The sequence below is a fragment of the Anomalospiza imberbis genome, chromosome 10 (assembly GCF_031753505.1).
Source record: "Anomalospiza imberbis isolate Cuckoo-Finch-1a 21T00152 chromosome 10, ASM3175350v1, whole genome shotgun sequence".
Taxonomy (NCBI): domain Eukaryota; kingdom Metazoa; phylum Chordata; class Aves; order Passeriformes; family Viduidae; genus Anomalospiza; species Anomalospiza imberbis.
The window spans coordinates 16,542,493-16,570,239 of record NC_089690.1 but is presented as its reverse complement, the minus strand read 5'-3'; the positions used below and the strand labels follow the sequence as shown (position 1 = coordinate 16,570,239).

The following is a 27,747-nucleotide window of genomic DNA, read 5'->3' as shown; positions in this document are numbered from 1 at the left end:
GCCCAGCACAGAGCCTTGCACGGTGATGCCCTGCACAGCTGGGCTGGTAACTCAGCACAGCCTCTGCAGTGGGGTGGTGTTATCTTGCCTGGGAGGAGAGGGGAGTATTAGCAGCTACAAACTCCATTTCACTAAAGATTTTACAGCATCACAGCAACATCAATCCCAGCTAACCTTGCTCTCAATTTTGAGTTTTCTTGGCCAACTGCATTAAAGAACAAAGGATGGACCTGGATAGCTATGGAAGGGCCTTGCTTGCCATTTCATTTAGTGCAGGTGACACCCAAAGATGCAGCAGTGCTATGGCTGATTCCAGGCTGGACTTCTGCCTGCCCAGCAGCCTGAGTGGGCATTAGTCACAGAAGCTGATGGCAAGGGGACATGGTGCCAGCAGTGGGCATGGGCTGCTGTCATGGTGGGAGCTCATGTCCTAAGAGCAGCACCCAGGATGAATGAAAAACCAGAGGAGAGTTGCACCAAGAGGATTGACAGATTTTGTTGCTCATGCCATAATTCTTCTGTCCTTAATGCCTCCAGGGTGTCACTGCTCTTTCATTTCTAATTCCTAGAACAATTCATGAGTTTCATTTGTGCCCTTAGCACTGTCTTGTGGTACCTTTCATGCAATAGCATTCATGCAATAAGAGCTGGATGAAGAAAGGAGGGGAACATCCAGATGGAGATGGGATGTTTTGGATCACATATTCCTACTATCCCTAGAGGACAACAAGGTTCCACACACTAAGGAAAGCTTAGGCCAAAAAATCTCAACAGGAGGTGGGTGCCACCATCACTGCAGCTGTCACTCATAACTGGTGCTTGCATACCAGACCCTTTATCTGAGAATTAATTAAATATAAACTACATGAACCCTGGAACAGGCAAGTGGAAAGGGCAATGAATGTTTTTATTCTCAAGCTCTGTATTTTGAAAAGGCAAGAAGTAGATCCCTATGCTTAAGACCATCAGAGCTTTACAAATTCAACTTTTGGAGGTCTCTTTACAACACTGAGCAATTTGTTTTAATAGTAACTATACCATTGTGCTAATTTGGGCAGCAGTTTACAGTCAAATCCTGGCACCCATTTTATCCATACTCCTTATGTGTCAGCTTACACTCTGGCTTTAGCCTGGGAGAAACCAACAGGGAAAGTCAAGACAAATTAAAACACTGGGTTATATTTAAGGTTTCTCCCTGCAGGATGGATAAACCTCACTGAAATCACTGTTCTGAGACTGCAGACACAGCTATTGAGGACAGCCCAGATGCAAGCCAGGTCTAGTTTCCAAAGCACAGAGTGGATTAAAAGGTATGATTGCAGTTCTAGCTATCAAAACTTTAACTTAGCTTGTCACAGATGAGCTAAGAATGATATGCATTAATAGTACAAGAGTACTTTTGCACTCTAAGGCTGCCTTTGCTATTGCTTCTGTGTACTGTGTAATAGAAGTAGCTGATGCCAAAGACAGGTGCCCAACTTGTTAATGGGTTAAATTAGGACATTGTCAATTTTCTACATCTTATATAGCTATAAAAATATACATACATATAAAAATACATAAGGAATGACATATGTGTAGTGCTCCTGGCTGATAGCAACTGAACTATTTATGCTCTAGTTGGGGGAAAGGACATTGTGTTTGCAATTCATTATGTCCCCAAAGAAGTAGTAAACACTACTATGCTATCTATGTATCTATGCTATGAAGTAAATATATAACAGGTCAGAAAAGCAATGTAATTGCAAAAGAAGAGATGGCAGATGAATCACAGACCTGCATCGAGCCTTATCCTGATACCACCCAAGAAGGTCTGAGCATCAGTATTCAGCCCTCAGGACTGCACTTATAGATTTAGCATTTCAGACCTAAGGAAAAGAAAGAAATAAAAGAAGGCAAGAATTTAGCTTTTGTTCACTGTGTGAAAGGGGAGTGCGTAGCTCCTCACACAGTCCCACAGGACATGCAGAATGCAGTGACTGCTCTATACAACCTTTCACTGGAAGAATGTGCAGGGAGCAAAAGTATTTGTGATACTAATTACAGATTAGAAAATACTCATTTAGGAAAATGTCCCCTGGCAGGGTATTTCAAAATAAAACTAAACATATTCCTCTCCAAACTGATGGAATGGGCTGTATTCCTCTATTTAGCGAGAGAAAAGGGGATTAAAAATGCAGCCTATTTGGGATGAAATGGGTTATAAAAATGAGACATAAAGCACTTTACATCAGTGCTGACAAAAGCCCAAATTAAAGAATCATCCTTTAGTTCAAAGACTGATAAATAGCAGACATCTAGATGGAATAAAGGTTCACTTAACATAATAATCTATTCAAAAAATTGGCATTCATCTTTCCAAAATACAGCAATAAAAAGTCACTCTTTTTGTCACAATTAAAAAGTAAAAGAAATTAAAATGTTATAACTAATATTATGGCTCAGTGGAATGCTGCACATAGTTGCAGCACAGATTTTGCCACAAGACAGACTTTTAAAATTTAAGCAATATTTTGAGACCACATTGCACCCAAGCCTAAAACTTGGAACATTTTGACTAATTTCATTTTGCATGGGCTTTATCAGAGTAGCAAAAAACATCAAAGGTAAATTAATATCTGGAAATTCCTGTGTAACTTACAGTTTTGCTGAAGAAAAGCCATGCACACAGCATGAACTGGTATTAATAAGTGTACAAAAGAATGCATTATCCCTTGCAGTATATATATAAATGTTGGCCATACCTATGGGTTTTTTGGAAGTAGTGTTGTCATGGTTACCATTCAGCTGTCTTTATGTTTTAATATGCCTTGTTTTGTAAGGTTGAGGTTCAATTCAAGTTCATGTGAAGCAAATCCACTGAAGTTTTCAGATGTGGTCTCTAACTTAATGCGCCTTATTTTCTGAGAGGCCAACTTGCAGTACTTTTGGCATGACTTTAAGAGATGTCAAGCACCCTCAGATGCAGCAGAAGCCAATGCTCTGTATGCAGTGACTGAGTCATGAATAATCTGCCAAGCTGTACAATCAGTGACAGTCTTCTTTTGCAAGGCTATAAACCTGTTTTGGGTAGTGGAATGTTTCTGTGCTCCTGCAGGCCAAACCTACCACTGATAGACACTAACTGAACTGCGTGTCATTCTCTCAGCAGCCTTTATTTATTTGTCTGAAGCTACAGGAATGTTTGACTGTAATGTAAAACATAAGCTCAATTCCTATGTGTAACATCAATATTCCAATACTTTTGGTTCATTGAAACATAAAACTCAATTTCCCCTTTCCCTTTGCAAATTTCCTCATGTTCAAATATTGGGGGTGGATGGGTGTAATATGCAATTTGCCTTTGTTAGTTCTTTAAAAAGCTGGGGATTCAGCTCCAGCTGAAAGAGAGACTCTGCAATAAACTAAAAAGAAAGAAAACAAAAACAACTAAAAACAAACAAAAATAAACAAACAAACAACACAAAAAACAAGAACCAAAACCAAACAAAAACCCAAGCAAACAAAAATCTCCTCCTGTCCAGGGCAATTGAGCATTATCTCAGCTCTGTGTGGGGTTTGATTGTCAATCTCAAAGAAATAATCTCAAAGAGACAAACTGACTGGTAAATGCTTTTTGCTTTTCTGTGGCAGCAGAAGAACCTGCTCTTCAGAGTAGCCTTTTTACCTTATTAGCCTTAAGAAAAACCTTTTCATGGCCTTCAGCAAGCCACCTGGATCTGCAGAAGACTCCAGAAATGGCTCTCATCTTGCTTTCCCTTTTCTCAATTTACCTTTAGCTGAGCAACCTGGCAAGGAGGTGTTGATAATTTCTGTGGTGCAGTGCACAGAAGTGGAGCCTGCTGACAGGTAGCTTTGTGGTAACACTCCAGTATGCTTAAGAGCATCTTACACCCAATTTAAAACTACTTTAAATATTGCCTACTGTCGCCCTGTTATTTTAAAACTTTTTAAAGAACTTTTTCATTGTTATAAAATAGAGAAAGAAAGGGGTAGGGGTGAAAGAAAGTTCTAGAGCAGTGCCTCTGTGTTCTAGGTTAATCTCATACATAGTCTTTCAGCTTTTAGTTTTTTTAGATTTTGACTCCTGTTCTCTCAAGAGTGGGCACAGGCAAGCTAGCTGCACACACTGTGTTCCTCATGGCAGGTCTTCCTCTCTCTTGAGCACTCATATTCTCCTACGAGTACTCAAAGGCTGGTTTATTTCGCTCTTGATTGGTGTCTTTGGTTTGCTTTGTTTCCTTGGGGACATCCCTCTGCAGTGAGGTGCAGAATCATCTCTTTTCAGATTGTCTCTATGCATCCACACATCTCACAGGTGCATAGGATGCAGTTGTTTAAAAAATCCTGCCCTTTCCAAGAGCTCCAGAAGATTTCTGAGGCACCAATTTAGTCAAAAAAGAAAGTTCAAAGTGTAGGGCACAAAATGCAGAATAAACCACAAAGAGAGCCAGGTTTGCACTTGTGTTGTACAGGTCCCCACACACCTGTGTGTACACAGACATTTGGGTATGTAGGAGTCACATGTGATGGCAATGTCACAGAGGGACATAATGAATGATATCATGGGCTGTAGAAAACACACTCCCACCCCCTCACCTGTGTTTATTCAATTTATTCATTTCTCATTCTTCTAGCTTTCAGGGACCTATTCACACAAATAACTAGCTGATATGTCATTATATGTGTGTATTTGTAATTAGAAATACTCAGTCCTATATTTTTTTAATCTTACATCTCAACCTTATTTCATTATTTGATTTCACAGTGTGAATTTTGGCTGTTCACCTGTTCTGATACTAAATGGGCCAGTAAATTATAAGCTTTATCTCCTAAACCCTACAGTTAATCATCAGAGAGCTGAAGATGAGTTGTAAGCAAATTGGATTGAAGGAGGCCTTCTTGGCCCCTGTTTCCAATTCCAGGGTATGTTCAGGTGAGTGGAAAATGTTTGCTGCTAACCCCAGTGCAGAGCTTCCAGTTGGTTGCACAAGAGATCTGCTTCCATACACTTGATGGTGTGGTCTGTGGTCTGTGGGAGGAGGAAGAGAGCTCTGAGGAGCTCCTACATGTTATGCTGTGGGCTCTGGGGCCTGAAGCCGTGCAAAACAGCATTTGAAATGTCACTTTCTAGGTCATAAACTCAATTCTAGGCTGCCTTTGAAGAGCAAGCTCACCTGCTTTGCACTGTGTTAAACAATGAAATGATCAAGGGCTGGCACTGCAGGGTCAGCCTTCTCCTCCAGTGAGTAAGATCAGGTCTCCATGTGTGAGAATGTTTTTATCACAAGCCCCAGCTTTTTAACACATTATTAGCAAAGCACCAGCAGGGGGTCTGAAAAATGAAAACTACTTTTTGATTTGTTCATTAAAATCAAATAATTATTTATAGTTTAACTGATCAAACTCCCTAAAAAAAGAAAAAAGAAAAAAAAAAAAAAAAAGTCCTCATTCTGTCTGCTTGATATTAAATGGTAAAGCAGCATAGGAGTGAAAATACCCTGGAGCTCTTTATCATCTTCATTATCTTCACTGGTGAAGTGAGTGAGTGAGTGGAGAGGTGTGAAATTCCAGCAGAGAGGAACATGCTGTTTTAAGAGGAAGTGCTGACATGCAGGCTACAATTAGACAAAAAATGACTGCTGACATTTAAAAATCATTACAGAGAGGAAATTGTGAGTGTAATTATGTCATCATTGACACTGTTCAAGTGTGCTGATGCATTTTTGCTGATCAAAATCAAGTGTTTATATTTGTAAATAGAATGCACTTAGCAACTCTATCAATGGAAATGTTCTAGCCAAGAACTACAGAAAGTGAAGCCAAGTCTCACAAAACTTATTTTTTCCTTTTTATTAGTTTTCAGTATTTTGATCTGAGAATCATTTCTTGGTAATAGAATTGTTTCTTGTTATTTAGTATTGTGGATGACTGATAAAGACTTCTTTGTAGGGTTGTTTTGGTTTGGTGTGATTTTTTGCACAGAACAATAGGAATGGTCATTCTAGAGCAAGTCAAAAGTCCATTTTGCAAATATGTGTCCTGTATGACACAGTGGCTATCACTGGAGGCCTACAGAAGAATATAAAAGAGCAGTAAATATATAATTATATTAGCTATACCAGTCTCACAGTTTCCAAAATCTGCTGCTCAGGGATTTCAGAGACTATGCCAAAAAATCAGAATAATGAAGTCTCTCTGACTGGCTTTAGAAACAGTCTGATACTGGAGTCAGTGCAAAGGGAGACATGATGTCAGCAGGAGGCAAAATATGTAAATGTTATCATTTACTTGGAGAAGAGGAGTTTGTTGACTGTGCAAATACTGGATTTTTGGCAGTGCATTATTTAACACAGTGCTGCCTTGAGCCCTTTACCTATGACATATGTCACTTGATGACAGGGGAAAGTGACCAATCTATGATAGATACAAATGCTCAGTTCAGAATGGGCAAAATATGTGAAGGAGTATGTTTCTGGCTGATTCCAAAACTGGATTTTTCTTTAATCTTAGAGATTTTGAATATTACATATAAATACACTTTATAAATGTGCAAGCAGAACTGCTTACAAAGGCTCTTGATGGAAGAAAAGGTCTTGGCTTCTAAATTGAAATATCCCCCCCAAAAATGTCTAAAAATGCCAGTTCTCCTACAGATGGCATTTTCTTCACAGTATTCTGGAACATATTTATGCTGGAAATTAAGGAAAAGACAAAAAGTGTGAACAAGATAAAGGATGTTTAATAAGGAGGTTCTCTACGGTATCAACATAGTTATTTCTGAAGGCTGTGGCAGAGACAAAAATACGACTATTGAATGTCAGCTACTCAGGTTCAAATTAACTATTTCTCAGCCTGCACCTACTGAGCTCCAAAACTCCCCTCAGTATGTCATTGCTATTTTTATAAGAATTGCTTTGTCTGTGACTTTTCTTTCGGTTTTTTAGGGGTTTTATTCAGTCCTCACTTTATTGACTTTGCCCTTTGGGAAAGGGGTTTTTTGCAATCCACATATTAATTTTCTGGGTGTCCTCCTGCAGCCAGCTTTTCTTCTTTTGACATTGGGTCCATCAGTTTCCATCAGTGTCCCTGTTGTCTGGATGTCAAAACATATATCCAGTCAAATTGTGTTAGCAGAATAATGTCAAGCAACTCTATAGTCACCACATCAGCGAAAGAGCTGTTTTCATGATGTCATTTTATGATTGAATGAATACTTAATTCATTTTTAGAGTTATAAGGATTTCCCTATCAAATCACAGAATCCTTTGTGCCATAGAAATGGTAGAAATCAGTATTTTGGGAACAATCTACACTGGGTGTCTTGGGAGAAACCAGTCCCACAGGTATTTCAGAAGACTGCTTATTGCAGCAGGGAATACTGAAGAACTCATCCAAGAGGGGGCCACGGAAATATGTAATAGGGCTTCATTAGAGCATAAAAATATGACAGAAAGGATACCGTTATGTTACTGTGATTTCTATTATAACATTTATTTATAGGCTCCTTTCATCTTTATCTCCCTTTTCACTAATTCAGGCCTTTCTAGATTTTTTTTTTTTTTGGAATCGGTGTTTTCCATATGTTACCTTAGTGGAAAGCTTATTTAATTACAGATTTTAGCAAGCTAAAGAAAATATATTTTCCCTGTTTTCTGTTTGTTTTTGAAAGACAGAAATTGAAACATTTCTTCTTTCTCTGCACAGTAAACTGGAGCCACATACCTAATCTCTTTAAAAACATCTTTCCAGAATGGCTGAACTCTGAAGCTCAGCCATATCTAATAATTAGTGTTTTTAATCTATCTCTAAGCATATTTTAAAAACATCACTTCGTCTGAAATTTTGATAAACACAAGATTGACAGAGCATTGTTGAGTATCAGGACTGTAAAGTAATTAGATCCCCACTCCTACCAAAGGGAGACAAAGACAAATCAGTACCAATGAACCATGCTGAGCTCACCCAAAAGTGAGGAATTCAGCACCAGTTCAAGATCTGACCCCAAAAGTAGTGGAAGGGCCTGCAAAGACCCTCTGGATTCTCAGCAGTGAAGCAAATTTGCATGTTGCCTTTGCTTTTAACTTAATGATGGTAAGGTTTTGTAGGAGATTTTATTTTATTTATTATTCTTAATTTTAGGTTTTTGGGTTTTTGTTAAGACCAGGATGAGTATTCCATAACATCCAGATAAAATGTATCCACCTGCACTTCTGAAGACCTAAGGTCTAACCTGAATCTTACTTGACATTACCTCTTTGAACACCTAGACTCTTTCAGTCTCTGATGTTAGCCCCTACAAAAGCTCCTGGCCTCTGTAACAAAGCAGTCTGGGCTCCCTTTGCATCACCTGACGAACACAAGTGGTGCTGGGCTCAGAGTCTTGATGGGTGCTTTGCATGAGGAAGAAGGGAAAACAATCCTGCTTCCCAAATGAGACACTGCATCAGCACAGATATTAGAAAAAAATGGTAAGCAATAAAAAAAGGAAGTCCTTGGAGACTGAAGGGTGTCTCCCTATATTGTCTGCCTTGCATAATATTCTGTATAGTTTATGTTTTCATTGCAAAACAATTTGTCAGTGTCTTATTTGCCAAGACATTGTCACTATAACATAATGCAAGTCAGGAGCTGCTGTCTGACAGCCCAATCCTGTAAACTGTGTCCTTTTATGCATTAAGGACTCCTTCAACAACAAAATAAAAAGAGCTGTTTTCCCAGCAGTTCCTCAGACTGCTCAAACAGTGAGGTGTGACCTGCAGAAGTTCCATGACAATGAGTAAATTGAAAGACACCTGCAGTGTTGTTTTCTTGCATTGAGTATTAGCAACAAAGCCAGTGCAAAGCAGTAACAATGCTCAGAAGAGTGATTCTAACTGAAGGACTTTGGGTACGGCAGTAGGAGAGACCATGGAGCAGTTACAATAATCACTGCCATCTCTTATCTGTTTTGATTACATGGAAGGATCTACCCTGTCACCTACCAGACAGGGACCAAATTTTAAGCCCTTTAATTCCCCTTGTGAGTAAGTATATATCAAATCTGTCTTCTTTCTTCGCAGCATCAAGGTAGGGGATCTTCCAATACACTTAAACAGGACTGGAAAATCATTAAAACAGTGGAGTTCTACTGCTTCATGCTATTGCTACGTGTTCGGTAATAGTAACAGAAAAGGGTGTTGCCTGATTTTAGTAAGACATACTCTAATAAGAATTATTGCTTGATCCACTCCATTTTGAAAGGCTTCAGCTGAGCCTCCAAATAAGTTACACTGTCATAAATGAGACTAAAGCAGTCTCCAAATCTGTTCAATCTTAGAAAACCATGCATATAACATGCTCTTTCTACTATACAATGACTTAAATTAATATATGGCCAAAATGTAGATAAGGACATGCAGCAGCAAGTACAATGGCTACTGTGGGTAAAAGAAGAACAATTTAAAATGGAATAATATGGATTATCAGCTAAAGATCTGCAATTTTTAAAAACTTCATTCTTTTCCCCTACAGTAAAGTACAACCAAAAAGAAGATCTGAAAATCTGAAAATATGGAAGCAGAATAACAATCTATCAAACAACGGTAAGAAAGGAAAAAGATATTATCCAAATTTCATTGTTGAAACATTTTTGATTCTGAAAATATTGGTAATTAGCACACTTAAGTTTTATTAATTAAACTTCAATTGTTATACATGTGAAATGAATTATGCAACCTGTAAATCTTAATTACATTGTTAATTGCAATAACATTATGATCATTTTGTGATGCCTTAAATCAGTCAAACATGTTTCTCAATTTTGGAGTTGATCAGAGCTGATGGAATTTTGAATATAACACACTGCTTGTACATTTTAACAGAATTTATATCATTAATTATAATATTTTGATTAGAGTTTTAAACACTAGTATCCATAAACCAGAAAAACACAGCAGTGTATGGTATTAATTATGCAAACATGCATCATTCATGCACTTGGGGTTTATGTCCATCACAACAGTGAAGCAGCTTCAGATTGAGACACAGATGCAGTTGGCAGAAGCAGCACCTGTAGTGAAACAGCTCAGGAGACTCAGGTGTTGTCATGCCAGGGCATCTGTAAACCTGTTCACTGTGCTCAGATAATGTAAGTCGGGATTATTTAGAGACATTGAGACACTGCATCAATTCTATGCCAGATGAGTGTCTGGCTTCTCTTAGCATCAGTTCAGCCTCAAGTAATTAATTTAATTATATCAAGTAATTCATTTAATTACAAGTAGCCTCAGCTACTTACAATTAAATGTTGAAAGCAGTCATTGGCATGTCTGGTGAAAGCAACCCTGCAAGAGGGACTGAAAAAGCCATCGTAGCCCATAACCAGGGTAAGGCTTCATCTAAAGTTCCAGGCTCCAGGTTGAGCACATGAATTCCAGAAAGTTTTAAATGACAGGACAGATTGCTGTTTGACGGAGCTCTGAGAAGAACTAGGAATCTAGAAAACACAGCTTAAAAGGTAAGACTGAATAATTAGAGATAATTAGTGTCAAGAAGAGATACCTGGGATAACAGTCTGCATACACAGAAAAGGCTGGTATAAAATGAAGGAATTAGCTTGGCAGAAAAGTAGTGAAAACAGCACAATTGGCAGCAAGAAAGAATTCTACTGGACATTATTAGGAAAACCTTTGTAATGCTAAGAACCAGCCCAAGCACAGCTTGCTCTTTGCAAAGCTATGGAGATGCTCTCTTGCCAGGGTTTTAAGAACAGACTGGACTAATGTCAATCAGAAATGAAGCAGATATGGCTGGGCCTATGCTGGGGCAGTCCTTAAATCACCTTTTACATCCTCAGCATGTTAAATTTTCTAGGATGCAGGAAGTGCTTCATGGTGCTGCTAATCTGGAAAAGCTTCAAAGAACTGGTATTCTGTAATGCTCTGCACTATAGGAGGAGATGGTTTTCCTGTTGGGACAATCCACAGCTCCCTAAGGAGTCTGCCGAACTGTGGCACTTCCCTGGGCAGTGGCTGCTACCATCAATCTCATACCTGTGTCCAGCATCCAGCTCTGGATTATATTATTAAAAAAGGCTGTAGTACAAACCTTCCAAATACCTCAATCCTAGTCAGACCTTACCCTGAACTGTGAGCCACAATTTACAAATAAAAAATGTTATTTTTCTATCAGCTTTAGTGATATCCAATGAAGTTTGAATAGTTTTCCAACTGACTGAGGCATGAAAAAGCCAGACTGTCCCCTCCTCACAGAAAGATAACTCATAAGTGACTCCACACAAAGGTGTGCAGTCTTAGACAGAGGCAAAGCTGGCGTAGGTGGGTGACCTTCACCAGAGCCTGTTTGCTGCTGTGAAAGGGTGGGACACAGCAGATCCTTTGCAGCCCTGGTTCTGGTGAAAGATTTCATTGTGCTCTTCAAGCTTGCTACTCCACAAGGCAAAGTTCAGGTTGTGCTTCAGAGGGATCTTGGAAGCCAATTCATGCACTATGCTTTGTGTCTATTTTAAGACCAGGCTCTTCCCTAGCCTGCCTTACAGTAGTGAGCCAAATTCCCTTCAAAGATGCATTCAAATGTGCCTCTTGGGCTAAATGATCTAGTAAGCAAAATAAATCAAAAATTAAAAAAAAAAAAAGCAAAGACAAATTAATAAGAAGGCTTCAAAATCAAAAATGTCTTTTTTTTGTTTTGGTTTTTTACCATTTGCATTCAATTCAGTATTTCAGGAGACAGATTTAGGGCAGAAAGTTTATAGGTGGTGCAAACAATTCCCTGGCATCACTCTTTTTTCTTCTTTAAGAGAATGTCTAACTTCCTGCTCTGTAGAACTCCAGCGCTGATCACAGGAAAGATTCACCAACCTACTCCTGTTGCTGGTTGGGTGATCTCGTGCTTTATTTCACTGCAGCTGAACATCTCTGTCTTCGTCAGATGCTTCTCAGCAGTCTCTTTGTACATAAGTTTATAGAAAAGCTTTTCAAATCGTTGAAAAGTAGAGTAAGTAGGAAAATGCCATGAGCGTACTTGTAGGTAAAATTAAGAAATATTCTAGTTTGATTTCTGAAGGTTGGCTACAAGCCCTGCAGCTGAAGTTCTCTAAATATGCTTTCAAAATAAAAAATACTAAATGCCTCTTGAAAGAGTAAATAGTCAAAGCAGCTTTGAGGTTCATTTTGTGCTTCACTTGCAAATAGTTATGTGACCCAGCCTCACACCTCAGCCTCTAACTCTGCTACAGGTCACCCCAGCATAGTGTTACAGGCTTTAACCTTGCCCTGCCATTCATTCTTAATGTGGTCACGGCTTGATTTCTTATGGCATGCTAGGACTCCTGGCCAAATTTCATTGCTAACAGGGAAAAAAGTCACACTGATAAACTGAGCATTTCCAGTGCAATTATAGGAAGACAGAGTGGCTTTTCACTCCAAAAACACGTATATCCACACACATATACATGTGTATATAGACAGACACACTCATGTGTGTATAATATCTTGTCTTTATGGTGCATTTAAAAGTTGCTCTTCTGAGAGAAAAGCAGCCATTCCCCTTGTCAGAGAGCTGCAACTCTGCCAGTCAGCTCAGCCTGAGAACGCCAAGTGAGCCATTTGAGACGTGTGATCTTTCAGCTGCACAGCATCCCATTCATCAAACACTTCAGCAATGTAATATGTAAAGCTGCAAAAAACAGAAGCTGCAGATGCAAGAAAAATCAATTAGCAGGAACACCCATATAAGAAAAAAGGCCTGCACAGAATCACCACATTGCCATTCTGAACTTCCTAAAGCTACCTCCTCCCTTCTTTTGGGTGATCTTGGAACACATTCTGTAATTAGGATGAGAGAAGTGTTCTAATACCCTAATTAGGCACTGATAATTTAACAGAACACTGCAGAATTTAATGTCACTAGGTAGCACTAAGCACAAAGTTTGCATTATATTCTTTTCTCCACTCCCCTGCCCCACCAAAAATTTCAGATATGGCAAGCCTCAATGTTAGGAAAGAGGCTGTTATAGTTTGCAAATAGTTTCCATCTGGAAGAAGGCGCACCCAACAGAATTCAAACAATGCACACTGCAATCTCAGTTACAGTGGCATAAATTAGGATCAATTCCACTGAGGTCAGAACAGTTATATCTGGGAGACACGTGAGGATTGAGGCTAACTAACTGCAGGAGAGTCAGTTCTCATCTCCTCTCCCATAAGTCAGGCTGGCCCTAGTTTCCAGTTGGAATCTGTCCACATAGTGGGCCAAACCTGGCTTTAAATGTCAAGAGAATAAATGTGGAGATACTGATTTTACTGGAGCTATTCCCAATTACAGTAGTGCAAAGTTTGACCCAGAGACTATTTTTATAGATCCAGGCACTGAGCAGTGGCCAGCAGTTGACATCCCATCATACTCTGGCCTTGCTGGACTGGAACATTCAGAGTACAAAGGCATTTCTGTGTGATCTGGACTACCACGTTTCAGACCCATGTTTGATCACAATTATTTCTCACTTGGATAAAGGCAGCAATTCCCAAAATAAAGTGCACATGTGGAGCACACTTATCTACCTAGTTCCTCTCCTCCCCCAGGAATATTTTTCGACTTGTTAACTACTGGAACCTGATCCTCATGTAATACAGGAAATGTGTAAGGGTGATACCAACGACCTTAGCAAAGTGCAAGCTGTGAATAGCCCTGCTGAAGCTGAGCAGCCAGAAAAGACAAAAATGTTGGCATGCCAGCTGTTGACTGCTACTGCAGGTGAATGGCTTTTAGAAACATTTAAACCAGTTGGAGCATAAACAGGCCAATCCTCACTAACATTAAAAAGGTGAGAAAGAAGGTAATAAAGCATAAGAAGTGCAGTGACCACATATAGTGACATGAACAGCAAAGAGCCTTCCTTGGATGGGAGGAAGGCAGAGCTTAGCAAGAGGCTACAGAAACACCGGTGAGAGCTGGCAGGGTGATACGGGTACTCCAGGAGGAGTACTCTTCTGGGTGGAGAGGAGGAAGAACACCAGCTCATGGCCTGAGGTCTGTCTTGCCACCTCTTCTCCCAGAGGGGTAAATGTGGCTCTGCACAGCTGAGTGCCCCTTAGGGCAGCAATTATAAGGGGAGGGAGAATGGTAGCTGTATATGAACAAGGCCCGATTAAGAATTCTTTCCTGTTATTTAAGGTTGAACTGATGAAGAGTTTAATGAACTGCTGCTGTCTGACAAATAACAAATACACCACACAAATGAATTTCAGGGTTAGTAAGACTCTTCATGAATTTGAATGGAATTTAGCAAATAGTCCCGGATGAAACAATGCAGAAAAAAAATCTAAAATGTCAAAGCACTTCATTTTAGTACTTTCAAAATGGAGTGGCTCATTTTAGAACTGCCAAAACACTATCAAAAACTTTCAAAACAAGCTTTTAATCTGTCCATTTTTAAATTGCTCTAAATTTTAAAAGGAAAAATAAAAAGCTTTTAAACACATGAAACAGCCCAAAACCAAAGATTAAGCCATTCTTTTGAGGTAAAACTAAATATTTTGGATTGAAAAAAAATACTTTTCTTGATTATTTTTTTATTTTGCCAGCTGTATTTCAAAACTCAGTTTGACCAAAACTAAAATGCAATTCTGAAAAGATAAAATAGTTGTTAGAACCATTAACAAATATCTGTAGACTCAAGAGAGTGGTTTGGGCTGGAAGGGACCTTTAAGAGCCATCTATTCCAACCCCTCTGCAATACACAGAGACCTCTCCAACAAACCAGGCTGCTCAGAGCCCCATCCAACCTGACATTGAGTGCTTCCAGGGTTGGGGCACCTCTCTGGGCAACCCGTGCCAGTGTTTTACCACCTTTGTTGTAAAAACTTCTTTCTAATCTAAATTTAAGCATTACCAAGTTTCTGTTCTTGGTAATCTACTGCCCAATTAATGTCTCTGAGTTTAATGGAGCAGAGTGAGGCCCATTACTTTCCAAAAACTATTTGAGCGTATTGATCTGTTTTTAATTAGAAAATCTGAAAATATTTGTTTTTATAACAGTAAAATAACAAAGTTTCCATCTGAAAACTCACAGTAAAAAAATTAAGCATGCAAATGGTAAGTTTAGGTGCTTGAAGATATGACTGCTCTCTGCAGTGCTGTATCAGAATCTGTGTCTGCTTAACCTGATCCTGGAGCTTTTTTCCAGCCCGAGGTCCTTGAGCATCCCCACTGCCCTGGCTTGCTTGCAGGCAGATCCTCATCTTGCAGGAGTGGAGTGGGATATCAGCTCACACCCCAGTTCTGTTCCACAGCAGCACGGCTGTCACATGTGCTCCTGTCCCACTCAAGCTCAGCCACACAAGACACTGAAAATGTGGCACTTGTGAGCCCCTCACAGAGAGCATGGGAATGAAGCACCAAACTCCCATCCTCCTGAGAGGATCGACACTTTCAGCCAGAAATACTTGGCTTGCAGGTGTTTGGCTGTCTGATGAATATCTCTAATTTTCTACAGAAAGCAGATACTTTTTTTGTGAAAAAAATATGCTCACAAACTTTTTCTTTAAGGAACTGATGGAGATGAAACATTTTTAACCTATAAAATATAGCAACATGTGTGGTTTCCACACATCCCTCAATCTTTTCTGCATGTCCACTGACTTGCCTTGCTACAGGAGATTGCACTAAGGGTGACTGGCTTCAAGCCCAAAACATTGTCCAGTTTCTCAAGCTCTATCAATGGATCTATCAATGATGTTTCCATGTTTGGACCTTGACTTTTCCCAAATACCAGTCCTGTTAGAGGTAGAACAACTACTGTACTGCATGTCACTGGATATTATGATCACATTCCTATGCTGGCCAAAAGGAAGAAAAGGGTGTTTGCAAGGCCCTGTAGGCACAAAGAACCCAGAACAGTTCCCCAGGAAAGGAGAGTCAGGTTTTGTAGCTATCTCAGAGGCATTAAATGTTTTATTACCAACACACATATGCAGACATTCTAGACTTTATTTGCCCCCAAAATAAAAAGACATATTATTGCAATAGCAAAAGAGATTCATCTGTGTTTGAGGTTTGTTATGATTTGAGCAAAAGGAAGGAAATCCAGGGTCAGAGATCACTCCCTCCCTACTGTCTATCGCAACAGGTTACCATCCTTAATTTTAGCCAACTTTGTCATATTGGAGGCTTAATCCTTAACTTTGAAGATTTCACCCTTTCTGGAATTAAGCCAGAACCACAAAATATTTGAAAACACAGGGCTTGATGGAATTGAATATAGTTTTTCTGTGTGAAAGTAAAACCAAACTGAAAGTGTTTGCCCTTTCAAAAGATGCCTTTAAAATTGACATGTTTCCTTCATATTTATATTGGCTTTGGTTATTTGATAAAAACTGTAGGAAATGTATTGCAAAATATTGTTTTTAAAAACAAATAAGGAAACTTTAATTATTTTTTTTCAAATATATCCTGCATTATTTTATAAATGCTTTCCAGATTTGGCTTGACACTATTACACATTTCAGGATTATCTGAAAGTTAATTCAATGATACTTTACATTGGCCCTGCTTTTTAGCATTTTGATGTACCATTGTTAATTGATTTTTGTGTCCTCTTCAGGAATATTTGATACAAAATCATAAGTTTGAAGATCAAAATCAAAAATACATATATACACAAATGTACAAACCCATATGTATATATATAATTATACATACATATATATACTTATACATACCTGTGCATACCCATATGGACACATATATATGTAGCCCACAGAAATTACTCATAAAAATGCAATGATTTCCAGCCAGCCAGCCAACCAACTACAATAAACACATCATTCATTACTTTAAAATTCTATTGACTTTAGCGATAACTTTTCCTGAATAATGAATGTACATTCTAGACACAGTAAAACTTAAGGAGTTTAACAAAATATTTTAATAGAGCTATGCTGAAAATAAAGAGAATTTCACAGAGGGAGGTTTCAGTGGCTGATATGGAGGGAGGAAGTTTTCATTTCAATAAATATGGTGGCATCTGCCAGGTAAAATGTTGTAATAATCCTCTGGGTGTCCTCTTCATGTCCTCTTCCCAACTTCTGACCTTGCCTTGCTTTGACCTCAGGTGGGAATTGTGCTCCTAAGGCTGAGCCAGACTGCTCACCCAGACCTCACCCTGTCCACAGTGCTTCGCTAATGTGGCCTAGCAGCAGTCCATGGTAATGATTTATTATAAACGAGGTGCAATTGAAGTTCTCTTGTCCTTTGGGAAATATTTGTAGATAGAGATTGTTATGCAGCATCTGTAGTGTCCAAGTATCCATATGCAGGATAAATTAGTTGAAAAATTATTCCCTGACTCTGCATTTACACTGGAGTCTTCTTGGCAGAAAAGATTGTTTACTAATTTTTAGCAGTATAGCAAGACCTTTCCCCTATTGTTTGCAAACTTTAGCCAGCAGATGAGAAATATAAGCTACTTCAAATTAATATTTGTACCAAGCTCATTTATGACTCACTTAAATTACAGCTTCTGAAATGAATGTCAGCTTGTTTGTACTGTGCTTCACTGGCACTGTTATATTGACATTTATGGTGTCAGGCCTGTTCATTTTGACATAGAGAGCTCTCCTCTGGTGTCACCAGACAAGTTACTGTCTGGAATACCATGAATCACATGGACACGTAGTGAGATTCAGGTGGAACTCCAGAAAATCAGCTCCAAACAATGTCTATGGGTTAGCTTCTTCAGATAATGGGCAGTGATGCTCCATTATAGCAGAGGCAAAAATGTTTCTGGGAAAAAAAATTAAACCAATGCACTCCTTGCATTGTTTTTTAAGAAGAGCTCTGGGCTGGTCTGTTATTTGTGAAAATGTCTCCATGTTTTTTTCCTCATAACTTTTGTGTGTGAGAACCTAGGACTAACACCATTATGTTTTTTCACCCTTTAGTGAATAAGTATGTCCCTACCAGAGGAGAATTCTGGAGTAAATAGAACAAAAATAAGCAAAACACTTGCAGGTCATCACTTTGGCTCTGTTTTTTAAAAACTTTGGGTCAGAAATATTGTGGTCAGATTTATTGCAATCCATCTCCAGTAAAATAATGAAAAAATACTCAGTTAAAAGTGCTAGAATTCAAACTAAATGTTATTCATAAAAAATGGTTCAGTTAGCTGAATCCATGGTGTGACAGTGACAGCTATAATAGAAGTTGGCCATACTATGATTTTTTTTTTTTTCCTTTCAGAGAATTCACAATGTGTTTTTAGATGGAGGGAACCCAGTTTTCAAAAACCATGGCAGGTTTCTGTGCAACCAGTCTGCCACTACCTGGTCCAGTAAAGCCAGCATGATTTAAAAATTAAGGGTGGCCATGTGACCGAGGGCTTCAAACCCCAAGCCAGGGATAGTTTCTTCTCCAACATTTCAGGTTTTCCAAGGGAAAAGGTATCCTCAAATTAAAACTAGTTGACTAGACTGTAAATGAGAAGGTCTAAATAATGCCTAACCACTGGGTTGCCAGGCTCAGAGCTGAACTGCATGGCTTTTATGCAAAAATTGTAATTTTTTCCCCTCAAAACTAAAAGAGGGCAGGAATTCAATATTTTCTCATAATTTTTTCCTAGATAAAAGGGATTTCCAAGGGTTTGGCTTCAGTTCTAAGTAGACAAAAGGAAGTGAGAAGCGTTTTCTAACCAAACTGCGCAGTGGTAGTGTGAGGTACATGGTAAAGTTAAGAAACTGAGTAAATTTCTTGGCTGCAAGATTCTCAGCTGAGGGTGACTTACCTTATTTTGATGTTTCTGAAGCCAGCAGGACTGTTTCCTAAGGCAATGAATGGAGTAAGGCCTTGTTCATGAGAGATTCACAGAGTGTAGAGGTTTGTCTGACAACAGAAATAACAGCTGAAAAAATTATTTACATTTAAACAAACAGTATTTCGAGAAATGCTGAGATTTGCACCATAATACATAAAGTAATTTACAATAGGTAAAAACAAAGAAGGCTTGATTCTAAATTTTAATCTGTTTTACCCTTGATTACAGTTTAAACTCTTCTTGCTCCACAACCACAAGTCCTCAATATCTATGTTTTTACAAAAGGAAGCATTAGACTTTAGACAGGCGTTCGACTCTGGGCTGATGATTCTCAAGCAAAGAAAATTCCAAAGTCAAATGAGGGTTTATATCTTTTGTTTAGAAAGTGCAGAAATAACGTTTGTAATTTCTCATAAAGTGAGAATTTATATCTATGGTCCTACCTAATGCCTGTGACTGCAGTACATTTAGGCTATGACAAAGTTTATCCCATGGATAATGTTATTTAATTACAGATGTACAGACATACACACACACACAAAGCAACAAAACTACTCAACAGATAACTTCAATAATGGAAGAATTAGTATAATTGAGATCTTTTCCATAGGAGTAATGCCATTTACGTCAATGGAATAATTTGCTATGACAAGGGTTTAGAGGGTCAGATGTGTATAACAACCATCTGTGCTCCTTAGGCTTTATCCTCAGATAACATTATTCTCCAACAACAGAAAGAAAATGCCACACTGACAGGTAACCCAACCTATTTCCAAGCTGCATGCCAGGCCCCTGAGTGCTTGGGTGTGACATTTGACTGCAGTTGCTTTCACACTTTGATTTATTCTGTGCTCTCACCATTGCCCTGTTCCCCCTGTGCAAATTCCTGCAGACATTAGCATGGCCACTGTCACCCTGCTTGTCCCCTTGTCACAGCTGAGCTCTGAGCTGTTCAGCCAACACCCTGAGACTGACCCCAGCCGAGGTGGGGGCACTGCATGGTGCCCTGTGCAAGGCAAACATGGACTGCGACCCTCAGGGCTGTGGCAGCTACTGCAGCAGGCACCACAAACCACTAATTGTTACTGGGGAGAGACTTCTGTATTAAGGCACCAAATGCTGAGCCTTCTGTAAATGTTTTAAAGTTATGCAAAATAACCTTCACTACAGTATAATATTGCTGCTATTATTATACTTCAGAAATTAATCAATTTTACATATTTTCCCTAACAAGTGTTCAAAGGAAGACTAGGACCAGACTGCAGGAATTGGCATTACCCACCACCATAAGTTAACAGTGTCTTTTTTAGGCAATATTCTGTCTGTAAAACAGCAGTTTCAATGTAAGAATTTATAACTTAATTCTGATAAAAGTATTGCAAAATCATGATCTAGTTAAGGGTTTTTGTAGGATACTATGTATCAAGCTTTTAGTTTTATTTTTAAATAGTTTAACTTGCAAATCAGAGAGGCATTTTCTTAAAACCAAAGAGAAAACTTGTCCCATTTGCAATGAGCAGCACCAAGAGAAGGTAAGAAAGCTTATCAGCAATATTTGCAAAAACTGATTTAGGGTCAGCATCAGAAACTCTGGATCATTAAATGTCTTTGCCAAAGGTAGGTTTCCCCAAGAACATGAGAGGATTAGATTTCAAGAAAAGGATACCAAGGAGAGTAGAAAGAAATGAGATGTCAGTGGATGGAGAAGGGCTTTAGGCACATCAGTATTTTTTCTGAGAAGCTTCTCAGATGTGAACTTTCCCATGGAGTAACACATCTGCTGCAATGGGAGAGGATTTCAGAATGATTGGCAGATTCTTCTCAGTCAGAGCAAGAACACCTTCACCAGCTGAATGCCCAGAGCACCTGGTAACTGGCAGTCCTGGACTGAGAGCCAGGGTCTCCGCCTGCCAGGGCTTCTTACCCTGCTCTGAATAGCAAACCAGTCCCTGAACCAGACAAAGGAATACTGCAAACCTATTTGGTAGGGGCTAAGGCACTCTAGCATCTGGGAAATTGTGATTCAAGTCCCTGTTTCAGAGTGGAGTAGAGAATGTTAGGGCACAGAAAATGAGAGTGAAGTAAAGGAGTGAGGAGCCAACTCCAGCCACTCAGGAGCTTTAGACTCAAGTCAGGGTACCTAGAAATGAGAGCTGAGGGTCAGCTTTGAAGCCTGATCCAAAGGGACCATATAATAATAAAAAGGACAGTGTTACCTGTGTTGTACTGTGAATCCTCAGCAGTGTCATCCTGACATAAATCCTCATCTCTTGCAGGAGGATTCCTGCTGCTTCCCAGTAGTGCTGCTTCCTAAAGTGACTTAAAGGAAAAAGATTCATCAAGGAGGGGAAGCAACCAAGGTGAGTCTAGAGGAAGCCATCTTCATCACCTAGTAAAATCTGTTCAGTCAACTCCAGCTAATGTGCCTCCCAAGCTGTAAAACAAAAATGGGTTATGTGTAGTAGTACTATAAGACCAGCATGATACTCCAAGTAGTTTCCAATTAGCATAAATATAAGGTTATCATATAAAAATGTTGCTGTAAATCTTCAAAATTTAGCATTTTAACATTCTTCCTAATGTTTTCTATGAATAAAGTGATGAAGAACAGGACCTACTGTTGCGGGGAGATAACTCCCATGCTGTGCATGCACGCTGCAACTAAGCTTTCACTGTCACACCTCTATGGTACACAAGAAGGAAATAAACCACCAGGAAATATCAACACTGACTTTCAGAGGAAGAAATGCAGCATGAAGCCATGCAGTTTTGCTGGAATTGGATAAGCTAGACCCAGAGTTGTGTGAAGCTCAGAACTTTACTTTTGCTTCAGCAAATTGTGCCAGGAGGTTGGTTAGCTTTGCTTGATTTCCCAACAATGACTTTCAAATTTTTGTGTGCTGGAAAATCAGAGCTAGTGCTAAACCTAGGCAAAATTTTCCATGTTCCCTCTTTCCTTGCATGTTATCAGCTCAGAGTTAATATGCTGTCTCTGATAACATTGGGGAACAGTAGTACCATGTATGTCAGAATCATCACACAAAATGTTTCAAGAGAAAACAGAAGAAAGGACCTAGTGTTGGCTTGATGTGACCCATTGCCACAGTCCTTCCAAGGTCACCTACTATCCCTAGAAAGAGAATATAAGGGTTTTTTTCTGGGTCAAGTACATGCATGGCTGGTGTGATCTTGAAAGCTGCAGATCCATGCCTGCCAGCCATCAGTTTTGTTTTGTAAATACATTCCTTCCCTCTATGAAACAGCAAGCCCCAATTTTTGTTTCAGGTTGAGTGGGATAGAATCACCTGGACACAGGGCTGTGCCAGGGTAACAGAAGGTGCAATACTGTGTGCTTAGTGAAATTGGTTTTTGCACAGAAACTCATGTAATCATTTAAACCAGATTTATGCTGGTTCGCACTGAGCTGGACCAGGTGAGATTATCATCAGTGCCAAGTCACACCACTGCAGTGCTGTAACAGAGTTCTTTCAAGTTAACTCCTCACGGTTTCTGTGGGTAGAGAATTGTCTCAGAAACTTCTAGTCTGGCTCTCCTGGCCAAAAATATGATTAGGGGCTGTCACAAGTGAGACAGAGTGGCTGGTGTAACACGGTGTTCTGACAGGAACAGCACTCCATGTTCAGGGATTAGCACAGTGTAGCCTGAAGTGAAGGCTTTGGTTTCCTAGCAGAGACTTTTGATCCACCCCTTCATGTGCCACACTCACAGCCCTATATGTCCAAGAAGATGATTTTGAAAGAACATTCTGTGTCCCAGTGATTGCCTGTGCACAAGAACTGTGGTTACCAGCCTTTCACAACAGCTTCAGTAATTAATGGCATTTCAAATTTTCATGCTACTTTTTGAAAAATGGCTATATCACGCATTTGGCTTGTGTAAAAAGTACTGTTCAGTCAGAGATCTAACCACAGAAAAGAACATTTTTTAAAGAGTATTTATATTTTGTAAGGATTAAAGAAACTATATGACATTTTCCTGGATCTATAAACAACACAAAGTAAAATGAAGTACTGGGCCAATAACAATGTCAAAATCTTGTAGAAAAGTGAACATGAAAGCTCAGCTTTACCAAATAATTCATATTTCAATTGTTCTGGCTTAATGATGTATCATTTATGCAAGAGAGAATAGTTGTTATTATTTAACGCTTTTTCTGAAAATTAAAATCCAAAAGATGTTCACAGGTAAGCAAATTTTTCTACATCTCTGCTGTCAGAATTTAATCCACTGATTATATTAATTTTCCTGGCTACTTTCCCAGTGTGGAGAACAATTTAAATCATGTTTCTTTGAACATTTAGCAGCTGGCAATTGCTGGCTGCAGAGTACCTGCCAAGAAGACACTGTGCTTACCAACAAAATCATACACCTACTTACATGTACACACAGAACAGGTCGTGTTTATCCCTGCATTAATACCAACTTTCACAGTGCTGGAATGAAGCACCTTCACTAGGCAATTGCTTCAGCAATAAATTTGCCTCTATTATTGACTTTGCAGGATACATTTCTTGGAGAATGGGCAGTAGCTGCCAGTATCTTTGTCTACTGTGAATACAGCAATAAAAAGAATTGATCAGATGGGTACTGAAAATGCAGTTCAAATGTAGAATAAGTTTCTACCTTGACCATTCAAGCAATATAGACAGGATAGATGCATTCTGTCTGTCTGATCACCCTTAGGATATGGATCTCCTACTGGCATTCTTCTGGTGGGAGCAAGAAGTAATTACAATTGCATTTGTTCTGCAGCAGCATTTTCTTTCCTTATTGCTCCTTTTTACCCCACACTGAGAATGGAGATTGCAAGATCCCTGCAAAGCAATGCTGTGGCACAGTAGGCATTAAAAGGCCATAAATGTATAAGGGAATTATAATTTAATGCAGTGAATAAAAAAATGAAGCAGCTAAGAGTCAGGGGATGCCTAAACATGGAAAAAGGTTTTAACATGGAGAAATCTAAAACTTATCCCCTGATCTTAACCACCTTTTGGAGACAGTACCAAATCCCTCCTTTCATGGGGGCCACACTGGTAGAGTGTGTCAGGATCTTCCTGACAATATTAACACCCTGGCTCTGTGGTGTAGGCAGCCTAGTCCAGAGTCACATCTAACCAAATTATTTCTTAGTGTTCAGGACATTCTCACTTTGGAGTATTCAGGACCCTGGATCAAGGCTAAATTGTGGTGGGAAATGTGGCCTGCTCCAGAAGTGGTGGTGGAAGTCACTGCACCTGAGTACCTGCTGTCCTGGCTGCTGCTGCTGCGGCCACTCCAGGGACAGTGCATTTGACTGTCAGGGTTTGCTCTGCCCTTAGAAAATGCAGTTTGCAGCGTGCACAGTGCTGCAGTGCCCTGCTCTGGCACAGGTGGAGGGGCTCTGCCCTGCCTGACCCAGAGCAGCAGGGCTGGCTCCCACAGCCAGCTGTGGCATTGGGCATCATGGAGACCGAAACATCAGCAAAGTCTCCTTGGTACCCTCCCCACCTTGACATGCCAAGGAAGCTGTGATTTGGACATGGGTTGGTACCTAAAACTGCAACAAATTGCTGCCAATAATAATTAAAAAAGGAGTAAGTTAAACGCATGGTATGAATGGGAAATAAGATTAGAGATGACGCTTAGACCAGGAGGCCTTTTTCAGGCTGTGGAAAAAAATAGACCACAGTTATTTTTCCCACAGCCTGGAGAAGGCCTCATGTCCTAAATGTCATCTCTAATCTTGCTTTCTATTTCTAGTGTATATTACACTGCTCTGCTAGTGCTGCCATAGTTAAAGTGGTGTCAGTGTTTCCATTGTAAACCCCTATTTTCAGAGGTTTGTAACTCAACCATAAAAATTTTGCTCTGGGCTGAAACTTAGAAAACAAGTTCTAGAACTGAAACGTTTGATTTTTTTTCTTCCTGTTATTAAAAAAAATTCATATTTGAAACACAAAATTTTGTAAGCCATTAGACTATAAGAGAAACACAAAATTTGTGAAGTCTGAAATTACTCCAAAAGTAATAACAGCTTTTTAAGGTAATTGTGAACTTTTTTTTGATTCCCAATACTGATATATTACAGGGGCTTTGTTTATTAAGAATAGCCATACAATCAGGTCAAATAATTGGAGTTTTAAAACTTTGGGGTAAATATTTATAAGACTGGATCAATAATTTGCATTTTATAAAGGCTCCTAAGTACATATTTATATAATAAAATGTAGCAACAATGCATCACAATCAAGTCAATAACGTGCTTTTAGAAAACTTTATAAATGTAGTTACAGAGGCCAATAGTCTGCAGGGGATTTTTTCACATGAAAAGGGCCTGGCCCTCTATTTAGCTAAGAAAACCTTATTCATGTAGAAATAATCAGATGGGATTCATCCATCTCTCCTTTTTCCACGTGCTGCTGCAGTGGCAGAGCTGGATATCCAGTTTGGGTAAGGCAGGAGCAATGCCACACACGGCTGCTGAGGTTTGCAGAGCACCCAGGAGGCTGTGCAAGAATTATCTGAAGTGAGACAAAGGCGTTCTGGCAAGGGTTTTGGTAATATCATTGAATTCTGGTTACTGGAAAACAACAGCTAGGAAAACCTGCCAGATGACTGAGGAGCTGACAAATACAGGAAAGTCCCATGATCTGGAATATGAAAAATACTGAAACAAATAATAGAAATATATATTTGACAGGGAAGTACCACTAGAATTATGGTTTCAATCATTACATGCACTCTGCCCTTATTTTGTGTGCTGAAAGACATTACTATTTTAACAGACAAACACTTTGATTTTGCAATTGGATTTTTCCCAGTGAATCCTTTTAGAAAGTTTTTGGGAAAGGAATATCTGACTCAGAATGTACATTTGAAGAGCAAAAGATTGCAGTAATTTTCCTCACTGAGATCTAAATAAAACCCATGGATAGCAATCACATTGGGAATTTTGCAAAATTAGTTCAAAGGACAATCCAGAAGTACTCATAAAATCAGATCATGACTTTCTGTTCACACCAAACTAGATAAAGACATGTCTGGTTTATGGCATGTTTGTAACCATCTGTATATTCCACTGATCTCTAACACATTGATAAATACATTACCATTTAATAACAAGGAAGACAATTATCAATACTCTTATTCATAGTCTGGCTTGAATTTTGTTGTAAATATTATTATTAGCCTTGCTTCAGGTATTGTACCTAATTTATTTATTACAGATGACATTTTTCTAATAATGCTTCAGTTCAGGTCCTACCTTTTTTTATAACCCCAATTTAAACATTGCAAGGCATGATTTTATAATCCCAAGAATAAAGTCCATTAAAGTCACTAAATCACTTGAAACCCGGTCCAAATCCTGCTGAGGTGAATGGCTCTCATGCAGTCAATTAATTTGGAATGAAGTTTTACTCCCCCAAAAACTCCAATAAGATCTCTGTTAATGTTTATGGGAATTGCAAGCATACCTTCCCTTTACTTAAATAGCTAAATCATCTTCCCTATCTTAAATTATAAGATATCCATGCTTCATATGTATGTAGATCTTGTGATAAGTTTCATTCAACATAAAGATTCCAATGTCCTGGCAATGACAGGAGGACTTTGCTGTCCACCTCCTTATTCCCCAAGGTGTCCAATTAATTTTAGTGAAGCTACTGGAACAAGGTGCAACATGGAGAACAATATCAGAGCCTGATCATCAAATGTCATTTAAAACAACAAGTGTTATTCTTCTATCCTTCTATTAAAAGAATACCTTTTTAATGTTGGTTACATTTCTGACTCTTACAGGAAATGTTGCATCTATTTCATTATGACCTGACTTGTAAAGTTATAAGTGGGTAGCTACTAAAAGACCACAGAGGCTATTTTGGAAAATGTGACTGGAAACATATTTTCTTTGAGAAAAGGGAAATGGAAGACTCTAGTCCAAATATAGTACAGAGAAAAAAAAATCTGGGAGATTTCAATGTTTTAATATGCTAAAACACAGGAAAGTATGCACACTGTGGCCTAAATTCCCATCACCTTTCTCATGCAAGAAACATCACTGGGTTTATAGGGACCAATTTTTTTGATCCTTTCATCTTTTCTTAATATCTTATTCACAGATGCAGTGTCAGCACTCTGCAGGATTCACTTCAAGCACTGGAGCTTTCAGATGGAACTTCTCAGTCTTTCAACATTTAAGCATTTATTTGTCTGAATTTATGATTGTTTCTTTGCCAAGAGGGAGGCTCAGAAAGAAGATGGACTCCCCCAAACACACAGTAAACACTCAGCAAATGAAAAGGCTCATGACACCATGTTTTGTTAAGAAATTTACAGCAGGTGACCTGCCTGTTTTCATGGTGGCAGCAAGTGTATTATTCACTCCACGTAATGAATTGGGAGGTTATGCTAATCTGAAGAGGGAAGCTATCAATTGTATGTGTCCAGACCATCTCTCCCATTGATTTTGTAATTAATGATGAATGTACATTTTGGGAGGGAGAGGTTGCTGAGGAGAGAACTTCACGTGCAGAATAAAAATGTTACAGTAGCCTAATCAATTAGGTATGGTTGACAAATGGGAGAGGGATGACACGACAAAGCACTGTGCTTTAGTAGTGGTCACAGGGAAGATGTCACATGATATCTATATTAATCTTTCCACGGGATAAATGTGATCCCTTGCATCAGTAGGACCATGAAAAAATCTGTTTGGTATCTCAAAATCACACCTTTTTGATGCCAACTTGAAATCTGCTTACTTTGTTCACAGAAAAAAACATTGTAATAATGCACTAGGTGCCAAGATCATTTGTAATTTGAAGACTGGCAACAGGCTTAAAAGCCACTTAGAATATAATTTTAGGTAATAAATAGCACACTTGGACATGGGCTTCACCAGTCTTAAGTGTCAGGAAAAGAAGGTGTGCCTTTGG

General features: G+C 39.0%; 1 long non-coding RNA gene across 2 annotated transcripts; it reads left to right on the top strand.

Annotated features, from left to right (window-relative positions):
• Positions 1-700: 700 nt before the first annotated feature.
• On the top strand, positions 701-27,747 carry LOC137480057 (uncharacterized). 2 transcript variants are annotated; one of them, XR_011002685.1, is made up of 5 exons: positions 701-1,310; positions 9,514-9,584; positions 21,088-21,171; positions 23,334-23,382; positions 26,450-27,747. It is a non-coding gene; the product is annotated as an uncharacterized lncRNA (long non-coding RNA). The 2 variants fall into 2 exon arrangements; XR_011002684.1 differs by lacking the exon at positions 26,450-27,747 and adding an exon at positions 23,970-24,078 and having other exon boundaries at positions 710-1,310.